Source organism: Procambarus clarkii, chromosome 23 (assembly GCF_040958095.1).
Source record: "Procambarus clarkii isolate CNS0578487 chromosome 23, FALCON_Pclarkii_2.0, whole genome shotgun sequence".
NCBI lineage: Eukaryota > Metazoa > Arthropoda > Malacostraca > Decapoda > Cambaridae > Procambarus > Procambarus clarkii.
In genome coordinates, this window is record NC_091172.1 from 40,658,873 (window position 1) to 40,683,977 (window position 25,105).

The 25,105-nt window shown below is 39.7% G+C and overlaps 1 long non-coding RNA gene across 2 annotated transcripts in view; it reads left to right on the top strand.

Moving 5' to 3' along the window:
* Positions 1-1,922: 1,922 nt before the first annotated feature.
* LOC138367913 (uncharacterized) overlaps positions 1,923-25,105 on the top strand; it is a 52,275-nt gene continuing 29,092 nt past the window's right edge. Inside the window, exons 1-3 of one of the 2 annotated variants that reach the window (XR_011229473.1) lie at positions 1,923-2,153; positions 8,031-8,101; positions 12,032-15,875. This is a non-coding gene — a long non-coding RNA (uncharacterized lncRNA). Of the gene's footprint in view, positions 2,154-8,030; positions 8,102-12,031; positions 15,876-25,105 lie in introns of those variants that run through there. The other variant, XR_011229472.1, reaches the window with a different exon arrangement.

Below are 25,105 nucleotides of genomic sequence, written 5' to 3' on the forward strand. Positions count from 1 at the left end.
TATTGTATTTGTGCTGCTTTTTCAGTCATGTTCCCCCTTTTTTTTATCTTTATTTGTATTTGTTTTCAACACTTTTTGTTCTTTATGCTCAATTAGTATTAAGTTCTAGATATTAATGTTTTTCTTGCCCGAAACGCATTGCGTAATAGTGGCTTTAGGCATTGTATGTACTAGCTCTATCTATATATCAATCCATTAATGTAACATCACTTGTATGTATGTACCTTACCTGAATAAACATACGTATTTTATTTATTTATATATATATATATATATATATATATATATATATATATATATATATATATATATATATATATATATATATATATATATATATATATATATATATATATATACATATACATAACTTCCAATACAGAGCTTCCTGAATCTAGGTCAAGGGGGTTAATTATGTTGACTCAATGAGAGGGATAATAAGGTGGGACAAACCACATTGGGAGAGGAAAGTGTTGAGGTTATCCTCATTAGCAATTGTAAACATTTTACCTCCTGAGGTCTTTCTCACTTTAATCATGCCATCTCTAACGAAGCACTGGATGAATCGCATCTGGGTTTTGATTACGGATTTGACGCAGGCGGTGGAGGAGTTGCTGTCTTTTTCTAGTCAAGCACTCGGTGATGTAGATTCCCTTTCGTTGGGATGCAGCTGTCCGGACAAGTTGTGATTTTATGGACTGGGAAGCTAGCTTGAAGCGAATTTTTCGCTGCTTCAGACCTGATGAATTCTTTTTGCCTACTCTGTAGGCAGCAATAATGTCGGTTTTATTTAGAGTGACACGCAATTCGTCTTTTATGAGAGCCTGAACTATTTCAATACACTTTTCACCTTCACGTTCCACAGGAATATTTTGGGACGACACAATAACATAGTCAAGCAGCTTTTGCTGGTCCTGTTCATCCTGGGAGATGGAATGTTGGGCAGATGACACATTTGCAGATGACACTAAGATCTATGATAAAGAAGGAAGTGAAAGTGATATTGAGACCTTACAAAGAGATCTACATGAACTCCACCAATGGTCAGATGCCTCGCAAATGCTCTTTAATGTCGATAAATGCGAGACCTTGCCTGTAGGGCATAACATTCCACGTCACAACTACCAAATTGCCCACACTACCTTACAACAGATAGATGAAGAATACGACATTGGAATAAGAATCCATCATTCACTAAAAGTTGCACAACAAGTGGGAGCGGCAGTAAAAAAAGCGAACCAAATCTTGGGAATAATCAAGCGTGCCTTTACCTTCAAGTAAACTAAAGTAGTCCTTCAATTGTATAAGTCTCTGGTGCGCCCCCACCTGGATTATTGCATACAGGCATTGAGACCTTATCTTCAGAAAGACATAGCTGCTCTGGAGAAGATGCAACACCGGGCAACAAAAATCATACCAGAGATTAGTCATCTCTCGTATCAGGAAGGGTTGAGGGCCACTGGCCAAACAACACTGCAAACCAGGCATGACAGGGCGGAGCTCATCGAAACACTTAAAATACTAAACAATTTGGACGATGGATCCGGATACTTTCTTCAAAAGGGCAGATGTAACACGAACGAGGAGCGACGGGTTCAAGCTCAACAAGCCACAATGTAGGACAGAAAACAAGAGATGCTTTTTCACCCATATGGTGGTAAACCCGTGGAACAGCCTACCCGCCAAAGAGTGGATAAGGTAAACGCCAAAACTCTACTGGGTTTTAAAATACAGATAGAAAAGATCGTCCAGGCAAATGGGTAGGACCTTTGACAAGCCGCCAACTTCCTGTCCTCGTTGAGGCCACCAATATTAGTGGCTCTCAGGTTAATTAAAGTTCGGCAAAGATCAGTAACCAAAGAAAATGGGAAGAGCACCGTGGCGGGTAAGCGAGTGACGTCATCACAACAAAGGTAGCTATAGACGTCTCCACGACTCGTGAAGTTCGCCTGTCTTAAAGACCTGTGTCCACAATACCCGCCAAATTGTCCCTCCCACAGTACTCTCAGGACACTTATGGCAGTGTAAGTGTGTGGTGAGGCCACACCACTGAAGACATTGAGGATATACCACGAGGGAGAGACAAAACTGTTGAAGGAAGGAGTCACTGGCTCCGCCTGACCACCTTGTTCCTCGCACTCTCATCATCCTTCGTAAGTACTTGAGTGCATTACCTGCTTGATACCTGCTTGATGGGGTTCTGGGAGTTCTTCTACTTCCGAAGCCCGGCCCGAGGCTAGGCTCGACTTGTGAGAGTTTGGTCCACCAGGCTGTTGCTTGGAGCGGCCCGCAGGGCCACATACCCACCACAGCCTGGCTGATCCGGAACTTCTCTTAGAAAACAGTCCAGTTTTCTCTTGAAGATGTCCACGGTTGTTCCGGCAATATTTCTTATAGTCACTGGGAGAACGTTGAACAACCGTGGACCTCTGATGTTTATACAGCGAAGAGTTAGGGGTGACATGATAGAGGTTTACAAGTGGATGAATGAACACAACAAAGGGGATATTAATAGGGTATTAAAAGTATCAGCACAAGACAGAACACGAAACAATGGGTATAAATTGGATAAATTTAAATTTAGGAAAGACTTGGGTAAATACTGGTTCGGTAACAGGGTTGTTGATTGTTGATTTGTGGAACCAATTACTGCGTAACATGGTGGAGGTGGGGTCCCTCGATTGTTTCAAGCGCGGGTTGGACATGTAAATGAGTGGGATTGGGTGGTTATAGATAGGAGCTGCCTCGTATGGGCCAATAGGCCTTCTGCAGTTGCCTTTGCTCTTATGTTCTTATGTTCTCTGATTGTGCCTATGGCACCTCTGCTCTTCACTGGTTCAATCCTGCATTTTCTTCCATATCATTCACTCCGGTACATTGTTATTTTACTGTGTAGATTTGGGACCTGGCCCTCCAGTATTTTCCATGTGTATATTATTTGGTATCTCTCTCGTCTCCTTTCTAGAGAGTACATTCGGAGAGCTTTGAGACGATCCCAATAATTTAGGTGTTTTATCTCAACGATGCGTGCCGTATATGTTCTCTGTATTCCCTCTATTTCAGCAATCTCTCCTGCTCTGAAGGGGGGGGGGGGGGAAGTGAGTACTGAGCTTTCTGTTCCACCATTGTCTGCTCCAACATTGTTTTACACCCCCAACATACAATTGTTAATAATAAAAATAATAAAAATTTATTTAGGAAAAGTACATACATAGTTGCAGAGTTACAGTACAAACATTCTGTTTGATTTAAAGATAAAGGTAGTACATACAATACCTAAAGCCACTAGTACGCATAGCGTTTTGGGCAAGGTGAGGTGGGGAAAAAAACACTTGGACTAAAACTTAATAGTAATTAAGCTTAAAGTATAATTGCATTGAAAGAAAAAAATAAAAATAATAAAAGATGAAAAAAGGGGGGAACATGGTAGAAAATAGCCAATATACAAGTTGGTCAACAAACAGCATTTTTTTTTCTTCAACAATAATGTTGGGGTATGGAAATAGGACTATGGAATTGTTGGAGGTGTAGATGTAGGCCAGTGGAATTGTTGGGGTAAATTATATGCCTGGCATTGTTGGGGTGTGGACATTGGCCTATCGAATAATGATAACTTTTATAATAATAATAATAATGAGAAATTCCACTGGGACTGTGTGGTGTTGCAAACCCATGACCAAGGCATTGCCAGCTGCATACTCTACTACTGTACCACCACTGACTTTCTTACAATCGGATTTCTACTGATATCACAGGAAGTCTGTGATATCCTGATATCACAGTCCTGAAGCCAGTCCAAGTTTTATGTAAGACCCCAAGCACTCAGGTGAAGGATAAAGTACTGTAGTTCAACATTGTATGCACAACTTCAGATACACAGAAAATCACACTAAGGTGATATACATCAATGAACAATCCACTGGGGCTGTGAGGTGATGCAAACATTGCAGGTTTGCATCATCTTACAGCCCAAGGGAATTTTCTCATTGATGTATATCACTTTTGTGTGATTTTCTGTGTAAATAATAATAATAATATTATTATTTATTCAAAAGATGGTGTGTACAAAGAACATAAGAATATTGTTCAATTGAAGGGACAGAAGTTACACATACTAATGAAGCCACTATTACGCAAAGCGTTTCGGGCAAAATTAATAATAATATAGAAATTTTTTAATTAAAGTTGTGACGGGATAAAACACTTAATACTATTAGAGAAGTAAGCTAACAAAATGAGAATGTTCAAGGAAAATAAAAAATTAATACAAAGAAGGTGATACTTAAGGATGACAAGCATAGACTATTACATTATGGAGTCAGTAGTTCTAGCAACAGTACAGGAGTTTATTTACATTAATTATAGAATGGAAATACAAGGTGTAATTTAGAAAAGCAAGTGAACTATTCCTCATAACATTTTCTCTGAACATATCTGAACATAGAGTAACATACTATAATTTAAGGTTAATTTGGCCAACATTTTCAAATAACCAAGATCATAAAGGACACGAGTAAACACTTTATCAAAGAAATGCCTGAAATTAGATGACATTAAATGTTGATAGTATATGTAGAAATTAAATGTGTGTACTTGCTTGAATGAACTATATGGGGCATAGCCGATTCATTCCAGTGTGGAATTCATTCCATCCGTTCGGCCCCAGCAACTCCTTTCCCCCCCCCCCCAAAAAAAAAAATACAATCACATTAATACATATGCCAGTCCACATTTGCCTTATGAAAAATTTAAATAATAAAGAATTTGTATTGCAATGAAATAAATTGATATTGCACGTTACAGTACTGTACTTACCCTACCAGTTGAGTTTTGTAGTGCAAACTTTGTTAGCCTTAATATCCTGAGAGTGCCACACATATGAATATAAATTGTTTAAAGAACAGTAACTTTTCTAACAAATGTACATTATACACTACAGTCTGTACATAAAGTACAGACCACTAGAATCACACTACCGCAGTACACTTGTATCATATAAACTACACTTTGTACATTTAATGTCATTAGAACTGTGCTGTACAGCTCAATTGGTACTCCCAGGTAAGTTATGGCTAGTGCTGGGTGCTGGTCCAGTTGCCTGGGCATCCTCGGAAGGTGAGTCCTTGCTAGTGCTGGGTGCTGGTCCTGTAGGCCTACTGTGAAACCATACCAAAACTTTTGAATCTTAGTTTGTTTCTTTCTTGTGAGCTTCATTAAAATATCTTTCATAATATATAGTTTCAGTTAAATGTCTTATCATATATCTTATCATATACATATCTTTCAGATAAAGCCATTTTTATCTGCTTTGTACACTTAAAACCAGCTTTGATTATTAGATATCATGTGCTGAGAAAGTTTATGCTTATATGCATTAGCACTTCCAACATCTACACTTAATGCCTCGCCACAAATTTTCATGTTAATGATGTATTAACTCTCTTTAAATCGACATACCTATTTAGTGCTAGCCTTGAAATTGTCTATGTTTAACTTTACAGCAAGTCTCTCAGCTGCATTTCTAATAGAATCAACTTACAAATTGTTTTATTAAAAATATTATTATTGTTAGTTTGACATTATATACATTTTATTCAGTACAGTTCTGTATTAACCCTTAAGCTGTGCATGGCATACATATTTATTTATTTATTTATATACAAGAAGTTACATTGGGGGGTTAAGAGAGAATATAGAAATTAAGTTAAATTACCATTCTTGTAAAGCCACTAGCACGTATAGCGTTTCAGAACCAAATATGCCATATTTCGGGAGCATATATGACAGGACCTGATGGAAAAGTTCAGTTTCTCAAATTTGCTATAATGCTTTCCAATTTTTTGTGCATACTTGCAAATCCTGCAACTTTGTCTAAATGATCACAAACGTAACTTAAAAAATAAGAAAATAAAAAATAATTATAAAAGTGAATATTGAGAATATCAGATTTTGAAATCAACTGCAAAAATATAAACTATCACCAATTATTCCTTTGGTGTTATTATGCTCTCAGAATAGTATATGATCTTCATTTTCATAGATTTAGAATACATGTTTTCAGTTTAATTTACTGTAAAAAAAAATCGTCAATGTGGCATTTGAATTATACGCCAAACCTAGAAAAAAAATTGATAACTCCAAACATGTAGGGTTTGGGAAAAATCCATTCTAATAAGATTATAGAACAGACAGCTGTGCACATTATTTGTAAAAATGGTGAGAATTGGTCAGAAACTGAATTTTTTTGAAGCTGACTCAAAGTTGAAACTCTAGTTTTAGAGATAATTGAAGTTGAAGTTATTGACAATGAATAATTTAGTTCTTATTCATTAATTTACTTATTAGTTTTAATAAAGGTAGTTTGACATTCGTACTCGAATATGCGAAACTTGTAGGTCAATATGTGTTGTAATGATGTCAAGAAAAAATACCCCCCCTCCCCAAGAAACAAAATATAGTTATTAACTAGGGATTTAATTAAGGGATAAAAATGTATTCTGTATAAAAGTTATAAAGCCCTAATCATCAAAACCACCTATAGATACAAAGAAAATAGAATTTGAAATCTGAAAAACTCGGTAACAAAATTCAGTCCCAAGTTCTGCCAGTTGTGACTGATTTATTTGATGACCAATTTCATTCTATCTTGACATAGTTAGGGATGGGTATGCACTCTCCAGGATGTAGAGGTTACAACAAAATCTGATAATAAACAAAGGAGAAAAAACAAATCTCCTCCCCCCCCCCCCCCAAAAAAAAAAAATTGGACATTTGTGAAAGTAACAGAAATTAACATTAGGCAATGCATTTTTATGATATATAACAAAATAGAGCATGATAACACACTCATTATTATTGGTATTATTATGTATTACTCAGCAATGGTATACAGGCACCAGCTGCATATCCACTTTGTGGATACTTCTTGCTACTATTCTTCTTCTTTGTACATTGGACAAGTGCTTGCATCTCTTTATTACTGCATTATCCCTCATTTCCAGTTAACAGGAGCTGTTCTCCTTATCAACAAAATGTTCTCCTTTTTAAAAAAAATTGTCTAAAATACATTTCTGAACATATTGGAATGAAACTTTCATGACACTTAAGCCAATAAGTTGGAGATTTGTTTAACATTTAATATTAATTTTCACATAATTCAAATATTTTTTGCCCAGCCCCAGCTTTTACAGCCCAGGCTCTAGCAGCTTTAGGGTTAATGCATGTGGTTTGTATTACGTAGGCTGTTAGAGAGGGAGGGGAGGCAGCCGAGAACCTGCCCATACCCCCTTCCCCTTTCCTGCCCACCCTCCTTACTCCTGCCCACCCTCCTTATTGCTGCCCACCCTTCTTACTCCTGCCCACCCTCCTTATTCCAGGCCACCTTCCTTACTCCAGCCCACCTTCCTTACTCCAGCCCACCTTCCTTACTCCTGCCCACTCTCCATACTCCTGCCCACTCTCCATACTCCTGCCCACCCTCCTTACTCCTGCCCACCCTCCTTATTGCTGTCCACCCTTCTTACTCCAGCCCACCTTCCTTACTCCAGCCCACCTTCCTTACTCCTGCCCACTCTCCGTACTCCTGCCCACTCTCCGTACTCCTGCCCACCCTCATTACTCCTGGCTACCCCCCTTTCTCCAGCCCACCCTCCTTACTCCTGCCCACCCTCCTTATTTCTGCCCACCCTCCTTACTCTTGCCCACCCTTCTTATTCCTGCCCACCCTCCTTATTCCTGCCCATCCTCCCCACCCTCCTTACTCCTGCCCACCCTCCTTATTCCTGCCCATCCTCCCCACTCCTGCCCACCCTCCTTACTCCTGTCCACCCTCCTAATTGCTGCCCACCCTCCTTATTGCTGCCCACCCTCCTTATTCCTGCCCAGCCTCCTTACTCATGCCCACCCTCCTTACTTTTGCTCAAAGCATAATACCTAAAAAAAATTATTTAATTTTTCTAAACATTTACTGTGTTTTGGTGGGAAAAATTTAGTCATAGAAACCTTAAATTTGTTTTATTTTGCCTTAATAGGTAATACTGCTTCCAGTCTCTGCTCGGCTACCCAGGACGATAGCAAACACAACTTCTGCCCATTAATGATGGTAAGGACAATTTTATTCTTACTGTACTACCAGTGTGTGTGTTTACCATGTTGATGTCGATATCCAGTGATTGTGAGTGTATTAATCAAGATATTTTCATTAACTAGTGTATTAATGTTGGTGTTGTCATTTACCAGTGATGGCGAGTGTATTAATTATTATCATTACCCAGTGATGGTGAGTGTATTAATCATATTGGCATTACCCAGTGATGTTGAGTGTATTAACCCCTTAACTGCGTTTCCTCCAAATATGACACCCCTGGAGTGCGCAGGAAATAAATTCTCCGGAATTTTTTTTTTTTTAAGTGTCAAAAACCCTTCCCTGAATATGGGTATGTAAAAAAAAAATCGAAATTGTACTTACTTTGGCTGCTATGGGGTCCATAAGTTGGGGCGTGACGTCATCATTCCCCATTCGCCCGTGACGTACGCTCCCGGGGCCAGTAGGGCGTGGGGCGCGCGAGTTGACGCAAATATATTTTTTTTCATTTTTTGCGCACAGTTCCAAATGCATTTTATTTGTTTTTACATGCTAATTCTATGTATAATGAACACGTACACTATATTATGGCAGTAAAACATCCGTACTGTCCGAAGAATCTGTGTTACGTGCAAGACACATGTGTACACGTATGTTGCACATATTTACCATGTATCATGCTAATTTATGTATATATACAATCTATTTACACACTATACACTGTCACACAGTATATACATTCACCATCAACATACACAGAACTCCTCGAGTGTGAGCAGCCACACCCAGCCAGCCAGTCCTCCCTTATTCCTCCAACATCGTACTTACTATCACCCCCCCTCCCACCATACTGTTATTCACACCAATGTTTCAGGTTCATTTATGTATATTTACAACACATTTGCACACTCTGCACTGTCACACACCATAAACACACTCAGAACTCAGCGAGTGTGAGCTGCCACACCCAGCCAGCCAGTCCTCCCTCTCTCCTCCAACATCGTACTCGCCATCACCCCTCCTCCCACCATACTCTTACTGTTTATATTACACTATTTACATATGTTATGTATACCTATCTACATGTTTTATTCACCAGAACTATGCAAGTAAGCCGGTATTGTGTCCTAACAGTACAGTTGCTACCATACACTGCATGAGAAATCACACAGCAGATGACGCTGCGATTACGACGTCACCTCCCTCACAAAAATAGCTCCTCCCACCATACTCTTGTTGCTGTTATTATACTATATACACACACTGTATATACCCATGTACATAGGTGTTCCCCGTAGTGAACCACTAAGCTAGTATGGTGAGCAAAACAAGATTGGCTCCCACACACAGTGGAGGCTACCTCAATTCTCTCCCTCCCTCCCTCACCAAAATTCCTCCTTCCACAATACTACACACAATGCTAATTATAACCACAATCCTGGTCACTAATTCCTGTAAATGAATAATTGACCACACGTTTATTTTGAAAAGGAACCTAAGAAGTCATTTGAAGATTCCAAATGGACGAAATAATGCTGTGGTGCTGTGAACATCGTGAACAGCATTGAATCACTGATATTTGAACATTGTTCCAGGTCATTATCACACTCAGGCTCTTCTATAATACTATCATGGCTAAATAATACAGATTATATATATATTTTGACATTATTAGGCGATGCTGTGGTCACACGCTGAACAGCAGTGCTGTGCACTCATACTGCATGCGCCGGCCTTGGTTGCTCACTCACTACTGAGGCTCCAACACCCGGGAATGTGGACCACGATTTTTTTTAAAGATGGCGTCTGTTTACAAGAGCCCTGAGGAAGCTGATGTGAACCCCACGTAGCCGCGGGAGTTTTGAATGGAACGTGAAAAATAAAAATACCCGGAGGCGCGTTGCGCAAACCAGACATGGGCCTGCAGGCGCATTGCGCAGTTTAAGGGTTAACCCTTGTGTTGCTAAGGGCTATTTGCACCTTGTCACCCACAGGTGCAAAACAAAAAAGAAAAAAAATTGTTTCCTAACCTGTTAATTTGTGTTCCCTGACCACAAGAGAGAAAAAAATTAATCGTACATACAAATGGCATAAATGAGTCGACAATATGAGCGATGATGTCACACCCTGCATGCTTGCTCATGCAAGGTGCGGCCCAGAGGCATCGCGTGCAGTCTTCAAGCAGCCAGAATTGCTACGAATTTATTTTCGCGGCATTATTTATAGTGTCTACGCATATTTTATCACAAATATTCACTAATTGTGTTGCATATAATGTTACTTCATGTTCAATGGTAATAAATGCTGCATACATTGAGTATACACACATGCGCACAAAAATGTTTTCCCATTATGCCAATATAATATGTATTCACATTGTTCATTATTATATTTAAACACACACATGCACACACTATTTACAGGTTTTTGTAATATTATTGCACATTTAAGAAGTCTTGGAGAGAGTGGTAGGCATTGAAGCAGTTGACAGCACATAATGGAACTGCACACGCTTCACATCATGTTTGCACATGTTTACGTTTCTGATCTCTTTTTTTTTGTTCTACAAACTAAGCAATCACGCTTGCCTATTGCATGCTTTCCAGCTGGTGGCAAATGTTTTAGTCTGTGTGCTTGAATGACCTCCATGTGAGCGTGCCTGGGTGTAGCAGCATGCTGCAACACTGGGTTCATGATGGGTCTTTGTATGCCAGGAACATCTTTGCCAAACTTTGCTAATAACTGTGTCCCAAGTGTAAAAGCAAACGAACGGAAACTTGGTTTACGTCAAGTTTTCACCAGATACACATTATAGCTATTCAGCATGCTTATGTCAACAAGACGGAAAAACACTTTTTTCGTCCACTTTAATGTTTTCTGCACAGACTCGACAGTGCCCACCATCATGTCAGATTTATCAACCAAACGCATGTTGATATTATAGTCAAGAACACAATCTGGCTTATATACTGGTTCTTGCGTTACTCAGTTCACCTTGCCACTGTTCATCATTGTACCATCACGAACGGTTGTCAGCAAGTTCACTTCTCTTTTGTCTTTCCACGTAACTGAGCGTATTTGATCACTTTTTCTTAGCTGGCAGTCATAAACTTCAAGTTTATTGTCAAACACTGGCATTTCCCTTCTTCTTGGCTTTACTGTACCAAACAATCCAGTTCTATTTTAAATCAAGAACCTAGCTTGCAAGGGACTTGTATAGCAGTTATCCGTGTATAAAATGTGGCCCTTGTTCATCCATGGTACCATCAGTGACTTCACCACACTACCTGAGAAACCATGTTGGTCGTTACCGGGAATGTCTACATCGCTAGCAGAATACAGAATCGTGTGTAACACGTATCCTGTTTCACAGTCACGAAGAACAAAGAATTTCAATCCAAATCTGTTGCGTTTGGAGGGAATATACTGCTTGAATGCAACACGTCCTCTGAAAAGCACAAGGGAATCGTCAATCACCAGCTTCTGTGCTGGTTCGTAGAAATCTCCGAACTTTCCAGTCACTTCATTCATATAGTGTCTGACTCTCCAAAATCTATCATCCTCTGTCCGGTCCTCATTACTTGCAAAATGAAGACACCTGAGGAGTATCTGAAACCTGTCTCGGGACATATATTTCCCGAAGAAAGGTGTTGGAATAGTCTGGTCTTTGCTCCAATAATCTGTGATAGCGTGTTTGACACAATGTTTCATCAACATACATATTGCCAAAAATACATACATTTCACCTACAGTAGAGTTTTCCAATGCTGCAATCGTGAATATTCTGTTATCTCTTTTCCAATGAGATGAGTCGCATGAAGGTTCATTTGGTGTACATTATATTCTATGAGCGGCTCATCATAAAATGCTCTAAAGTAATCCATTTCACACATGTCCTCACCATTATCAGGGAAAAGGTCTGTAATCCCAACTTCTTTATTGTCAAAGGCAGGAATTAGAGGAATAAAATCGCCACCATCACTCCACACAAGTACACCTGCTGTCCTGCGAGACGCAACAGCGGCATGACAGCGAGGAAGTGTTGCACACCGTGGACCAGGAGCTGTAGCCCGTCTACACAAAGTACGGCCGCTATGTGAACGTGAGGTGAAATCACGTGAACATGAGGGTCTTGGTTCCTCATGTGGTGCCATACGGCAGCGCTTGGCTGGGCGAGACGCTGCTGACGTGACAAGTTCTCGCCTGGTATCACCACTGGTACTAGCAACAGGCACGGTAACACTATGCTCTGAATCCACTTCACTAAAACCAGAAAATGAGTCACCTTCCTCTGACTCGTTGTCCAAAATATCCTCGTACTCTAAATAAGCACAAGAACTGTGTGGTCGTGGGTGAATTGGAGTAGACACTGGGCGAGGAGGCACGGGTGAGCGTGTAGGCCTCGCCATGGGAGGAGACTGTATCTCATATTCACTGTCTGTGCTACTATCATCGGTTAATTGTCTGTAGTCCTTATCAATGTCAGGATCATCAAAAATCACTTTCCTCACCATCAGAAAATAATTCACTAGTTATTTGCTCTTGAGTAAGTGATTGCGTGGTGCGTGCGTGGGAGGCGTTTGGCTGTGCATTTGCCATGGTGACCGCTGGGTAATTGGGGCCTCCCATGCATTGGTAGCGTGAGCTGGTTTTTTTTTTACAAAATGGCAGCTGGTTTACTATAGCCCCTTGGCAGCATATGGGGGCCCCCCTACCCCGATGGCCATTCAAATCTTGTGCGGTATTCCATCACGTCATTTGCCCAATATATAGCAAGTTACTCAACACATCATATGACGTGTTGTGCAGTTTAAGGGTTAATCATGGTGTTATTACCCAGTTATGTTGAGTGTATTAACCCTCTGAAATGCAAATAGCGCATAATATTGCTCAATCAGGGGTGCGCATAACACCTTAACCACTGCACTGCGCAAAACGACAAATGCCATTCGCCAATTACTGCGCCAACTGACAAAAGTATTTTTTATTTCTTTGTATACGGTCGAAGCACGCTCGCGGTAGGTTGGGTACAAAAGGGACTCTTAGGACCTACTGTGAGAGGCAGCCATCTTGGAAAAAATTCCCAGAATGTCGTAGGGCTGCTGGCTGGGTTAGTACTGAGTGAGCAACAATGAGTGGCACACGCGCCTCTGGCTCCCAAACACCTGTCCAACACGGTGTTGACTTGGGTACAAGATGGATTCCTGAGGTGTTTGCCAGATTGAAAAAAATTCCCAGCATTCCCCACGGTCATGGGCAGGCTCATATTCAAGGTAGCAACCATGTCATATTCATCCATATCAAGCTCCCAGCCCTAGTCGGCCTTGTTTTCAAGAAAACATCATTTGATGTTGGAATAGAAAGGCATATTGCTTGAAGATGAGCATGCCAATGATTTTGATAACCCAAATCTGGAAAAAGACCTAACACAGGTATCTGCTACTAGTGATATGGATAGTAAAGTGAACGATGTGGAGAGTGTGTACAGTACACAGCTCTCACAGCCCTGCCATGCCGGACTAGGTCATCACCATCAGTGGAACAACACAAATGAATTTTTGTTTGTTCCACTGAACATTTAGTGCCAAATGCAATTCACTTGGACCATCCGGGAATTCGTTAGAGCGGGGTCTGTTAGAGTGATGATGCACTGTATTTGGAAAGAAAAAATGCAAGAGTAGAGAAGTGATTGCAAATATTATTCAGCAGATATGTAAGTAATAACATTTAGCAGATACTGTATATAAGTAATAAAGTTTACCAGATATGAAAGTAAAAATAATAAAGAACAGAAGAGTGGGAAATTAGATAATTAATCAAAATTAAGATTTCTAGAGTAAACGAATTGAGATTCAAATAATTAATCAAATGGAATACAAATAATTAGCTAAGTTAAGAATTAGATTAATATTGTAATACATGAATATTGTACGGTAATAATACAAGATGGGCAAGGATATGCAATATAAACAGGCAATACACAGGCAAAAAAAAAAAAAGAAGAGAACAAAGAATTAGACAATTAGATTAAGATTATGAATAAATAAATGGATTCAGATTCAAAATAATTAATAAAAAAGGAAACATAATTAATCAAATTAAAAATTCAGTAATCTCTTAACCCTCAAACCGCTAGGGGCCCAAATAGATTAAACACCCACAGGCGCAACAAAAAAAAAAAATCCAAAAAAATTCTTTCGTCTGATAGAAGTGTTCATTTTTGTTCCCTGATCACGGAAAAAATAACAAAAAAATCGTAGGTGGCATATTTTAGCCGCAATAGGGTAGGGAAGTCTGACAAAAAAGGGGCGTTGGCAGAGCCTTCGCCGGACGAGGTCTACTCCGCTCGAGCTGCCAGGCGGCAGTTGCCACAAATATATTATTATCTAATTATTTCAATGTGTCTGATTGATTTTTTCTGAGTTTTATTGCAGTAATATTATTCAATACAGTGAATTGTGATATATTTATATAATAAAATGTGTGAACCATCGCTGTACTCAAAATTATGGTGTGCATATTAGTGATTCAATTATTATGTTCATAAAACAATAAACAAATAATTTTGCTGTTGTTACACTATATACACAGGTTATTTGTAAGTATTTGCATGTTTTGTTCACCATAACAAACCACTAAGTTGGTATTGTGAGTCAAAAAGCAACGAGGAGTGACTGCCATACACCAGCCAGCCACTCGCTGCCACTCCCTCCCGCAACGGCACCTCACTCGCCCTCATTCTCCTCCCACAATACTGTTTTTGCATTTATTCACTATACACAGACGTTATATATAAGTATTTACATTTTTGTTCATAATAACTGTACATCTAAGCTTTTATGGTGAGTAAAGACACGAAGACGTAGCTACTCACACAGTCAGCTGGTGACGGCCGCCCTCAAGGCCAGACGCACTAATATTTCTCCTCCAACAATATTGTTTGTGGTATTATTATGCTATATACACACATTATATATAAGTATCTACCTGTTTTATTCACCATACCTGTACAAATAAGCTGGTATGGTGCCCAAAGACCGTAGTGGCCACCAGTAAACAACATGACAAGTCGTGCAGAGGACGCTCCTCCCTCACCAAAATGGCGGCTCCCAACCTCTTCCTCTTGCTGTTATCACACCCTAGTAGTAGGCATCCTTCAGTCTCGGGAGACTATGGAGTTGCGCCCTAGTTGTCAATCCTGGTGCAGCGTCTGGTGTGACTGATGAGGCCAATCCGAGAGTGGCAGTCCATCCCACACCGAGCACAAACGAAGTCCAATTCTGGTCTGTCTTCCTGGCTACCGGCCTTCCTTCTCTGTCTCTTTGCCTCCGATTCCTTGGCAAGTGACTCCTCGAACTTGGAGAGACCTCTTTGAACAGACTGCCCCCAGGCTGAACGGTCTGCAGCCAGTGTCTTCCACATAGCAAGATCGACGTCCATGGCTTTTAGGTCCCTCTTGCATACATCTTTGTACCGTAGCTGGGGCATGCCTGTTGGACGCTTTCGCTGCATCAGCTTCACACCCTATACACACATTATATATAAGTATCTACATTAGTGTTCACCATAGCGAACCACTAAGCTGGTATGGTGAGTGCAGTCAATAAAAGGTGGCCACACACAGTCAGAAGACGATGCCACCACTCTCCCTCCCACAGCCTTACTTCTTCCTCCATGGAGCACAGCACTAAATATCACCACAATCCTGCTATTATCAGAATCCTGGTCAGTTTTATCACTGTCAGGGGTCTTCTATAATACTATCATCACTAAATAATAGCAGGATCATATATATTATGGCATTTGTAGGCGATGCTGTGGTCAAAAGCTGAACAGCGGTGCTGTGAGCTCATGCTGCGTGCACCAGCCTTGGTGGCTTGCTCAATACTGACGCTCTCACACCCAAGAATGTTGGGCTAGATTTTTTCTAGGTGGCATCTGGCAACTATCGGTCATGGCTGTACTATAGCTGCCCCTATCCCAGGCGGGGCATTTATATTATAGAGCTAGACACAAAAGCATACTTAAATGATGTGTGCGGTTTCGGTTTAGTCACTGATATCATATATATATATATGATATGCGCGGTTTAAGGGTTAAGATTGTAATACTGTAATATCATATGGTAATAAGACAAGTTGGATAAGGGTATGCAATAGAAACAAACACATATCGCCTGGAAGCACTGATGTACTTAAAGCTTAAGAATCCATTAACAATACTGGAATATTAGACAACAAACAAGACTAGTAGCTAATATTAATGGGCAGATATATAAGTGAGAAATTAAATTATTAATTTTTAATTCACAAAGTAATGAATTAAAGATTCAGATAATTTGACAAATTAAGAGTTCAAGGTTTATAACATTTTGGGAAATTGAAGTGTTAGTATCAATAGATAAATGGGTAAGTTGCAAATATTGTAAGGTAAGAATCTGATAACTAGACAAATTAAGCATTCAAAAAATATTACATTTTATAAAATGGAAGTCATTGTAGTAATAGTTATAAGAGGGGTAAATTACATGAAATTGAAGCCAATAATATAAAAAAAAGCATTTATTAATTAATATAAAAATATAAAAAAGCCACAATTTAAATACGGTTTGGCTAGGTAAGGCTTGGTCACTTGTGTGTTAGTTTCAGCAATGACATTGGAAGTTTGCTGGTTTCCAGTTATGTCACAATCAACAAAGAAAGCCTATAATTGTTGGACATTTTTTATTTCATGTATTTTGCCTCTTCTTTCTTAGCAATGATCGTTCCGTTCCTGGTGTAGCACTGCTTGATAAAATTTGGGTTTTGTTTGCGAATAGGATGCATTCTGTAGAGGAGGATCAACGCTGCTTGGGTAGGCACTCATTAACCCCTTAAACCGTGGAATACATACATATACGATGGGAGTAACTTTCCCGAACACCACGCAATACATACATATACAATTGAAGGTCTAGCGCACAATTTTATATGCCCCGCGAGGGACAGAGGCAGCTATAGTCCAGCCACGGCCGATAGTAAACAGACGCCGCCTAGAAAAAAAATGGTGGGTAACATATCCTCATGTGAGAGATTCAGTTCTGAGTGAGCCACCAAGGCTGGCACACGCAGCATGAGCTCACAGCACTACTGTTCAGCTTGTGACCACAGCATCGCCTGAAAATGTCAAAATATATATATATGTACATGGTATTATTTAGCAATGATAGTTTTACAGAAGACCTCCTGACTGTGATAAAAATGACCATGATTCTGATAATAGCAGGATTGTGGTGATAATTAGTGCTGTGGTGGGAGGAGTAATCTTGGTGGGGAGGGAGGTAGCATTGTCTGCTGACTCAGTGTGGCCACCTTTTACTGTCTGCTCTCACCATACCAGCTTAGTGGTTTGCTATGGTGAACACAAATGTAGATACTTATATATAACGTGTGTATAGAGTGTAATAACAGCAATAGGAGTGTACTGGTAGCAGCCATTTGGTGAGGTAGGTGGTGTCATCTGCATGACAAGTCATGTTGTGTACTGGTGGCCACTTTGGTCTTTGGGCACCATACCAGCTTATTTGTACAGTTATGGTGAATAAAACATGTAGATTCTTATATATAATGTAATAACACCACAAACAGAGGAGAATTATTAGTGCATCTGGCCCTTGAACCATTGAGAGAGGCAGCCACTAGCTGTGTCGGAAAATCCGACAGCATTTAATATATCATACAGACAGATAAGAGCTGTGTTGTATAAGCAAGTTACCCATAGAAAACGTAACTTGTAGTGGAATTACCGTCTAAAGAAAACGGGATATCATCACCACATACTATTATAATTCACCACCTATTATGGTGGGAATTATTCTTAAATACATTAGTCTTTGGACTTTACCATCATAAAAACATCTTATATAAATTAACTTAATTATCAATATTAAAGTAGAGTAAATGTGACCCTTCTATCACTTTCTGAAATCTGGACAAAGTAGGCCAGGCGTCAGAGTGAGGAGGAGGGCGGCCATTGTTGTTTATTGAGACCAGAGGCTCACACGGGAGCAAATTCGGCTCCTGTTAATTTTACTTGGACGTAGTGTTATGGAAACCAAAGGTACCATCTCCAACACGATGTCTACAATTCAAGTTAAGTGTCTATCCGAAACCCGTTTATCATTCATTTATGGCCATTAATGTCAGGATATAGGGTGACCCGGTTAGATCGCGAAATCGCCTCAAACTAAAGGTAATTAAGCCAGGTCTTCATGTTCCATGTACTGTATAGTGTTTTCTCTGATATACTTGTCATATATAGGTATCTGGCTTCACAGCTAGCGCACTTTTGACAGGTCAAGACGAGGATGCAAGATTTGTGCACCAGTTACTGGGTGATATGGAAGCTACCTCAAAGAGGATAATTTGGTGTCTACACCCTAGTTATACCTGGTGGACTAGCCTGCTGTACTATAAGATAAGGAACCTCTTTAATGTATGTAGTTATTTCTGTAGTTTGATTGGCTGCATATATATATTAATTTAATAACCCCCCCCCCCCTAATGTGTAGAGGATCGATTTGTGAGATTGAGATTATTGCAGAAATACAGTCCACTTAACATTATACAAATTGCTATCGAAGTATATAAATTAACGTAAATATAAATTCATATAAATTAAATAAATATAAATCTCACAGGTCGGTTCCCACATTATTTGGTCATCTTCGAACCGGATGACGGATTATTTGATCCTTGTGAACCCACATTTGGTCATCTTAGTACCGGATGAACCAGTTAACCAGTGGATTCATTAAATATACTAGTGCAGTGTTATTTAAACAAAGCCAGCAGTCAAGACGGCAGCGTAGCCTCGAGGGAGCTCAGGAGCCTCCCTCAGCCCAGTTCAGCTTCGTCAGCGGTTTCATGCACACCCACAGATATTTGGTGGCGTGTTATTTCGTGAAATGACAGCGCTAATATAGAATCCAGCCAAATTAGTGACTGTGTCTTCGCGAGATTGTTCACGGATTTCGTGGTGTTACATTTCGCGAGAGATTATCTACGAATTTTGTGGACTTTATTTCGCGAGGTCACTAATAATATTTAATACTTCTAGATAATATTAGAAGTTTCATAGAGGCTAATTAAGAGGCTATTATCAATAATTGTGTATATTATTTCTCCAAAATAGAGAATTATTTAATATATATTGCACTAGTGATCACAGTATAATATTTACTAATTGCCAACCCACAACAGGGTAGGATATTAACCATTGACTAGTTGAACTATTATCGTTCATCCTAGTCCCATTATTACCATAGTCAGTTGTACTTTATTGAATAACCTAGCACCATTAATGAATGGTCCAGACCCTATTTTGGGTGTAATTTTTATCAACTCGAGTTGAGTTGTATATATAATAATTTACTTATGATCATTACACCTTTGAGTGATTAATTAGTGTCTCTACCATCCTAGGGTGATATAGAAGAGCTAACCTAAAGGTACTTCCAGTGACACTGGTTTATCACTCAAATCATTAGTGTGTATGATTGTATATATATAATGTGTATTAATTTTAAGTGCTAACCTCTAGTAGAGGTAGGATTATTGCCTAGTGAGTGCAGAATTTAACCCTAGGCTACCATCAGTGCTTGTTCAGTATTATGAGCAGCCCAAATACAAGCCCCACAAGGCTTCACCAACTAGCCAGGATGGATAATGCAGGGAGAATGAAAAGAACCCTTGCAGGTCTTAAAGGCCACTTAACAAGACAGATCAAGAAATGTGAAGATTTGTCACAACAATCTCAAGTTGATTATGCTGACCTGGAAAGCTATTATCAAGCAGCTGCAGGTAAATTTGAGCAAATCAAATGCCAAATAGCAACATATGTGGCTGAACTTGCTAACACCAATTTATCAGAAACAGAAATAGACGACATTATGGTTGATCTTGCGAATTATGAAGATCACACTCAGGCCACGTTACAGCCTTATGTCAAATTAATTGCCCAGAACAAGGCAACAACAGCAACAACAACAACAGTTGCATCTAATACGAGTCAAGCAGAAGCTCGACTCCCTCCAATTAATTTACCCACTTTCTCAGGAAAAGATGAGGAAGATTGGGATGAATTTTGGAACAAATTCGTTGACCTTGTAGACTCAAAACAATCTTTACCAAAGAGTAGTAAATTCTCTTATTTGCAAGGCCAATTATCAGGTGAGGCTAAAACAGTAGTATCCCATCTGAGATTAACTAATGACGGCTATGATCTGGCAGTAAAACTCCTCAAGGATAATTATGCTGATCCAGAAGTAAGAACATCACATTTAGTTCATGAGCTGTTGCATTTACCCCCACCGGAGGCTTCAGCTGATTCACTCCAAGTCTTCAAGCTGGAGGTAGAATCATTGATCAATGCCCTCAGCCTGACAGCAGATACAAACGGGGCTGAGTGGGTCTTGAAAATAATTGTCCAGGAGAAAATACCTAGGGACATATTGAGACAAATGAGTGCTCATTACAATAAAGGTATCTTATCCATGAATGAAATATCTGAAGGTTTAAAGTCAGTAGTTCATCAATTACGAACACATGACAAATTAAAACCACCAAGTAAACCCTCAGAAACCAATAATAGTAAACCACAGAGTACCAAAGGTACTCCAAATCAATCTAGACAATATAATTCAACACCAAAGTGGAACAGTAGCAGTGTGGGCGTATATGCAGTGGGACCCTCCAAGCCTATAGTTACTGTGTCACCCAAGAACGTGACACCAAAGGGTACTGGAAACTATGGAACATGTTTGTTCTGCAATGAGAAACATTCAATGTACCACTGCTCTAATTTTCCTGATAGTGACGCCCGTGTTGAGCGACTCAAAGATTTGCAACATTGCACGAGGTGCCTCAGGAAACATAACATCAAGGATTGTGATACCCAATTACACCCTTGTAATAGGTGTAACAAAGGTCAGCACCATGCAGCATTGTGCAGAGACACCAAAACAACGTCTCCAAACCCCAAGGTGGAAGATAGCATTCCCACCACAGTACAGTACTGCAAGGTGCAACCAACAAAGAGTGTCCAATCGGCAAAGTCTAAAGGTAATACGACTTTGCCTACTGCCCAAATTACCATCCTGAATAAGAGGGCCAAGGTCCATACCCGTGGGTTGTTTGACCAAGGATCCCAGAGAACATATATCACTAAAAGGTTGGCAGATGAATTACAATTAAGGCCTGTAGCCCAGATGTCATTCAACATCTCAGGGTTTGTAACAGATGCAGGACCTCAAGTCTACCAGGTGGTACAACCATCAGTACGCTTAGGCAGGTACGTCTGTCGAGTACAAGCCATTGTGGTGGACAAAATACCAGTAGACCTACAAGTTCAAGGTCTGCGAGCAACAGCCAAATTCCTGAGAAATAGAGGAATAAAATTGGCAGATAATATTAAGACTGATCACCTCACTGACTTCGGTCTCCTTGTAGGGACAGACTATTGTCATCGATTCATCGGTAGCCCTACTAAATATCAGGGTATAACCATGTTAAACTCTGCAGGAGGTAAATTACTCTCAGGCCCAGTATCAAGCCTGAGGAGACCTATGCCTGCAGATAAACAATACCAATAGAATCTAAATTTGTCAGCTGATTATATTTCTCCAGTAGCATTATACTAAGGAGATTACAGCTGACTATACCAACAGAAGTTGATGTTAGTATCATCATTTAAAGCTGAAGATGAGTTCATGAGGCCTCAGTGGCAAATCAGTGAACAGTAGCCTAAAACAGCTACAAGTCACTGCGACCAATGTCACTGAACCCACTGCAGTCTCAGAACCATACTTTACTTTAATGATGAGCTATTCAATCTTCTGAATCAATTAACTAAATTAAACCCCAATAAATCTGATGACTGATTTGATACATTTATTATTTAATCAAGATGTATTCCATGGGCCTCAGTGTTTATATATCAGTGACCAGTTACCTGAAGAAACTTCAAGTTATATCTAATGTCACTGATCTCACTGCAGTCCCTGAATCATACTTGACTGTAGTACTTGATCACATCCAGTCTTCTGGGTTAAATAATATGTAATTAGGCTTGAATATTAGCCTTTCAAGAGTGACAGGGAAATGAAATCGCATTAGACTTCTAACCCTTGCAACTCTAGTACGGGACATCCGTCCTGTACGAACAGACGCACAAATGTGTGATTACTAACTACTAACATCAAATTAATCTAATAATTCGAAGGAGGAGTATCGGTGTTCGTCTGTTCTAATTAGGACTTCGACCCGTGAGCAGCCCCCTGGGGAATTATGTCGGAAAATCCGACAGCATTTAATATATCATACAGACAGATAAGAGCTGTGTTGTATAAGCAAGTTACCCATAGAAAACGTAACTTGTAGTGGAATTACCGTCTAAAGAAAACGGGATATCATCACCACATACTATTATAATTCACCACCTATTATGGTGGGAATTATTCTTAAATACATTAGTCTTTGGACTTTACCATCATAAAAACATCTTATATAAATTAACTTAATTATCAATATTAAAGTAGAGTAAATGTGACCCTTCTATCACTTTCTGAAATCTGGACAAAGTAGGCCAGGCGTCAGAGTGAGGAGGAGGGCGGCCATTGTTGTTTATTGAGACCAGAGGCTCACACGGGAGCAAATTCGGCTCCTGTTAATTTTACTTGGACGTAGTGTTATGGAAACCAAAGGTACCATCTCCAACACGATGTCTACAATTCAAGTTAAGTGTCTATCCGAAACCCGTTTATCATTCATTTATGGCCATTAATGTCAGGATATAGGGTGACCCGGTTAGATCGCGAAATCGCCTCAAACTAAAGGTAATTAAGCCAGGTCTTCATGTTCCATGTACTGTATAGTGTTTTCTCTGATATACTTGTCATATATAGGTATCTGGCTTCACAGCTAGCGCACTTTTGACAGGTCAAGACGAGGATGCAAGATTTGTGCACCAGTTACTGGGTGATATGGAAGCTACCTCAAAGAGGATAATTTGGTGTCTACACCCTAGTTATACCTGGTGGACTAGCCTGCTGTACTATAAGATAAGGAACCTCTTTAATGTATGTAGTTATTTCTGTAGTTTGATTGGCTGCATATATATATTAATTTAATAACCCCCCCCCTAATGTGTAGAGGATCGATTTGTGAGATTGAGATTATTGCAGAAATACAGTCCACTTAACATTATACAAATTGCTATCGAAGTATATAAATTAACGTAAATATAAATTCATATAAATTAAATAAATATAAATCTCACAGGTCGGTTCCCACAAGCTGAATGTGTGTGTGTAGCTACGTCTCTTATTGCCTGAACTCACTATACCAGCTTAGATGTACAGTTATGGTGAACAACACATGTAGATACTTATATATAATGTCTGTATATAGTGAATAAAAGCAAAAACATTATGGTGGGAGGAGAATGTTGGCGAGTGAGAAGGTGAGGGAGTCGCGGCCAGTGGCTGTTGTGTACTCACCTAATTGTGCTTGCGGGGCAGCCACTCCATGCTCCTTTTTGACTCACCATACTAACTTAGTGGTTCGTTATGGCGAATAAAACATACATATACTTATACTGTGAATATAGTGTAATAACAGCAAAACTATTTGTTTATAGTTTTATGAACATAATAATTGAATCACTGATATGCACACCATAATTTTGAGTATAGTGATGGTTCACACATTTTATTATATAAATATATCACTACACTTTATTGAATAATATTACTGCAAAAAACTAAGAAAAAATTAATCAAAGACACTGAAATAATTAAGTAATAATATCTTTGTGGCAACTCCCGCCTGACAGCTCGGGCATAGCAGACTGCCTCGGACACTTGCTCTGTCAATGCCTGGTTTTTTGCCAGACTTCGCCGCCCTATTGCGGCCAAAATAAGTCGCCTGTGATTTTTTTTTTTTTCCGTGATCAAGGAACACAAATGAACACTTTTATATGATGAAAGAATTTTTTGGATTTTTTGCTGTTGTTGTGCCTGGTGGTATTGCAGGCCAAAAAGCCCCTAGCGGTTAAAGGGTTAATGTATATTTTTTTTTTATTTGCAGTTTATTGAATGAGATCTTACTTATCATTGGGATAAGCGAGTTTAGTGAGCATCTGTCTGGTGCTATGGTGATTGTTTTTATCTTTTCTGATAGACTTTTAATAGTATCATTAAAGTTTCTCTCTCATACGATGCACACCTGGAGAGGGTTTTGGGAGTTCTTCTACTCCCCAAGCCTGACTTGGGGGGCCAGGCTCGACTTCTGATAACTTGGTCCAAGAGGCTGTTGCTTGAAGCAGTCTGCAGGCCCACATATCCACTATAACCTGGTTGGTCCGGCACTTCTTGCAAGAACCTGCCCATGTGCCTCTTAAATACATCCTCCTTCGTTCTGGCAATATTTCTAATGCTTACTGGTACGGTGTTGAACAGCTGTGGACCCCTAATGTTTAGACAGTGCTCTCTGATTGTGCCTATAGCACATCTACTACTCACTGGTTCTATTCTGCATTTCCTTCCATACCTTTCGCTCCAGTATGTTGTTGTTCTACTGTGCAAATTTGGGACCTGGCCTTCAAGTATCTTCCATGTATTTGATACCTTTCTCATCTCCTTTCCAAAGAGTGCATTTAAAAGCTTTGAGACGGTCCCAGTAATTTAGATGTTTTATCATTTCTATGTATGCTGTATTTGTTCTCTGTATTTCCTCTAATTCAGAGATCTCTCCTGGTCTGTAAGGGGAAGTGAGCACAAGCAATAGTTAAGATGGGACAGCATTAGTGATTTAAGTAGTATTAGCATTGCTGGTCCCTGGAACGTTCTCATAATCCATCCTACCATTTTCCTGGCTGCCACTATATTTGCTCAGTTATGTTCACTAAATGTCAGGTTGTCAGACATCATAATTCCCAGGTCTTTTACCTGTTGCTTTCCTACTACAAGTAGGTCTGATTGCATCC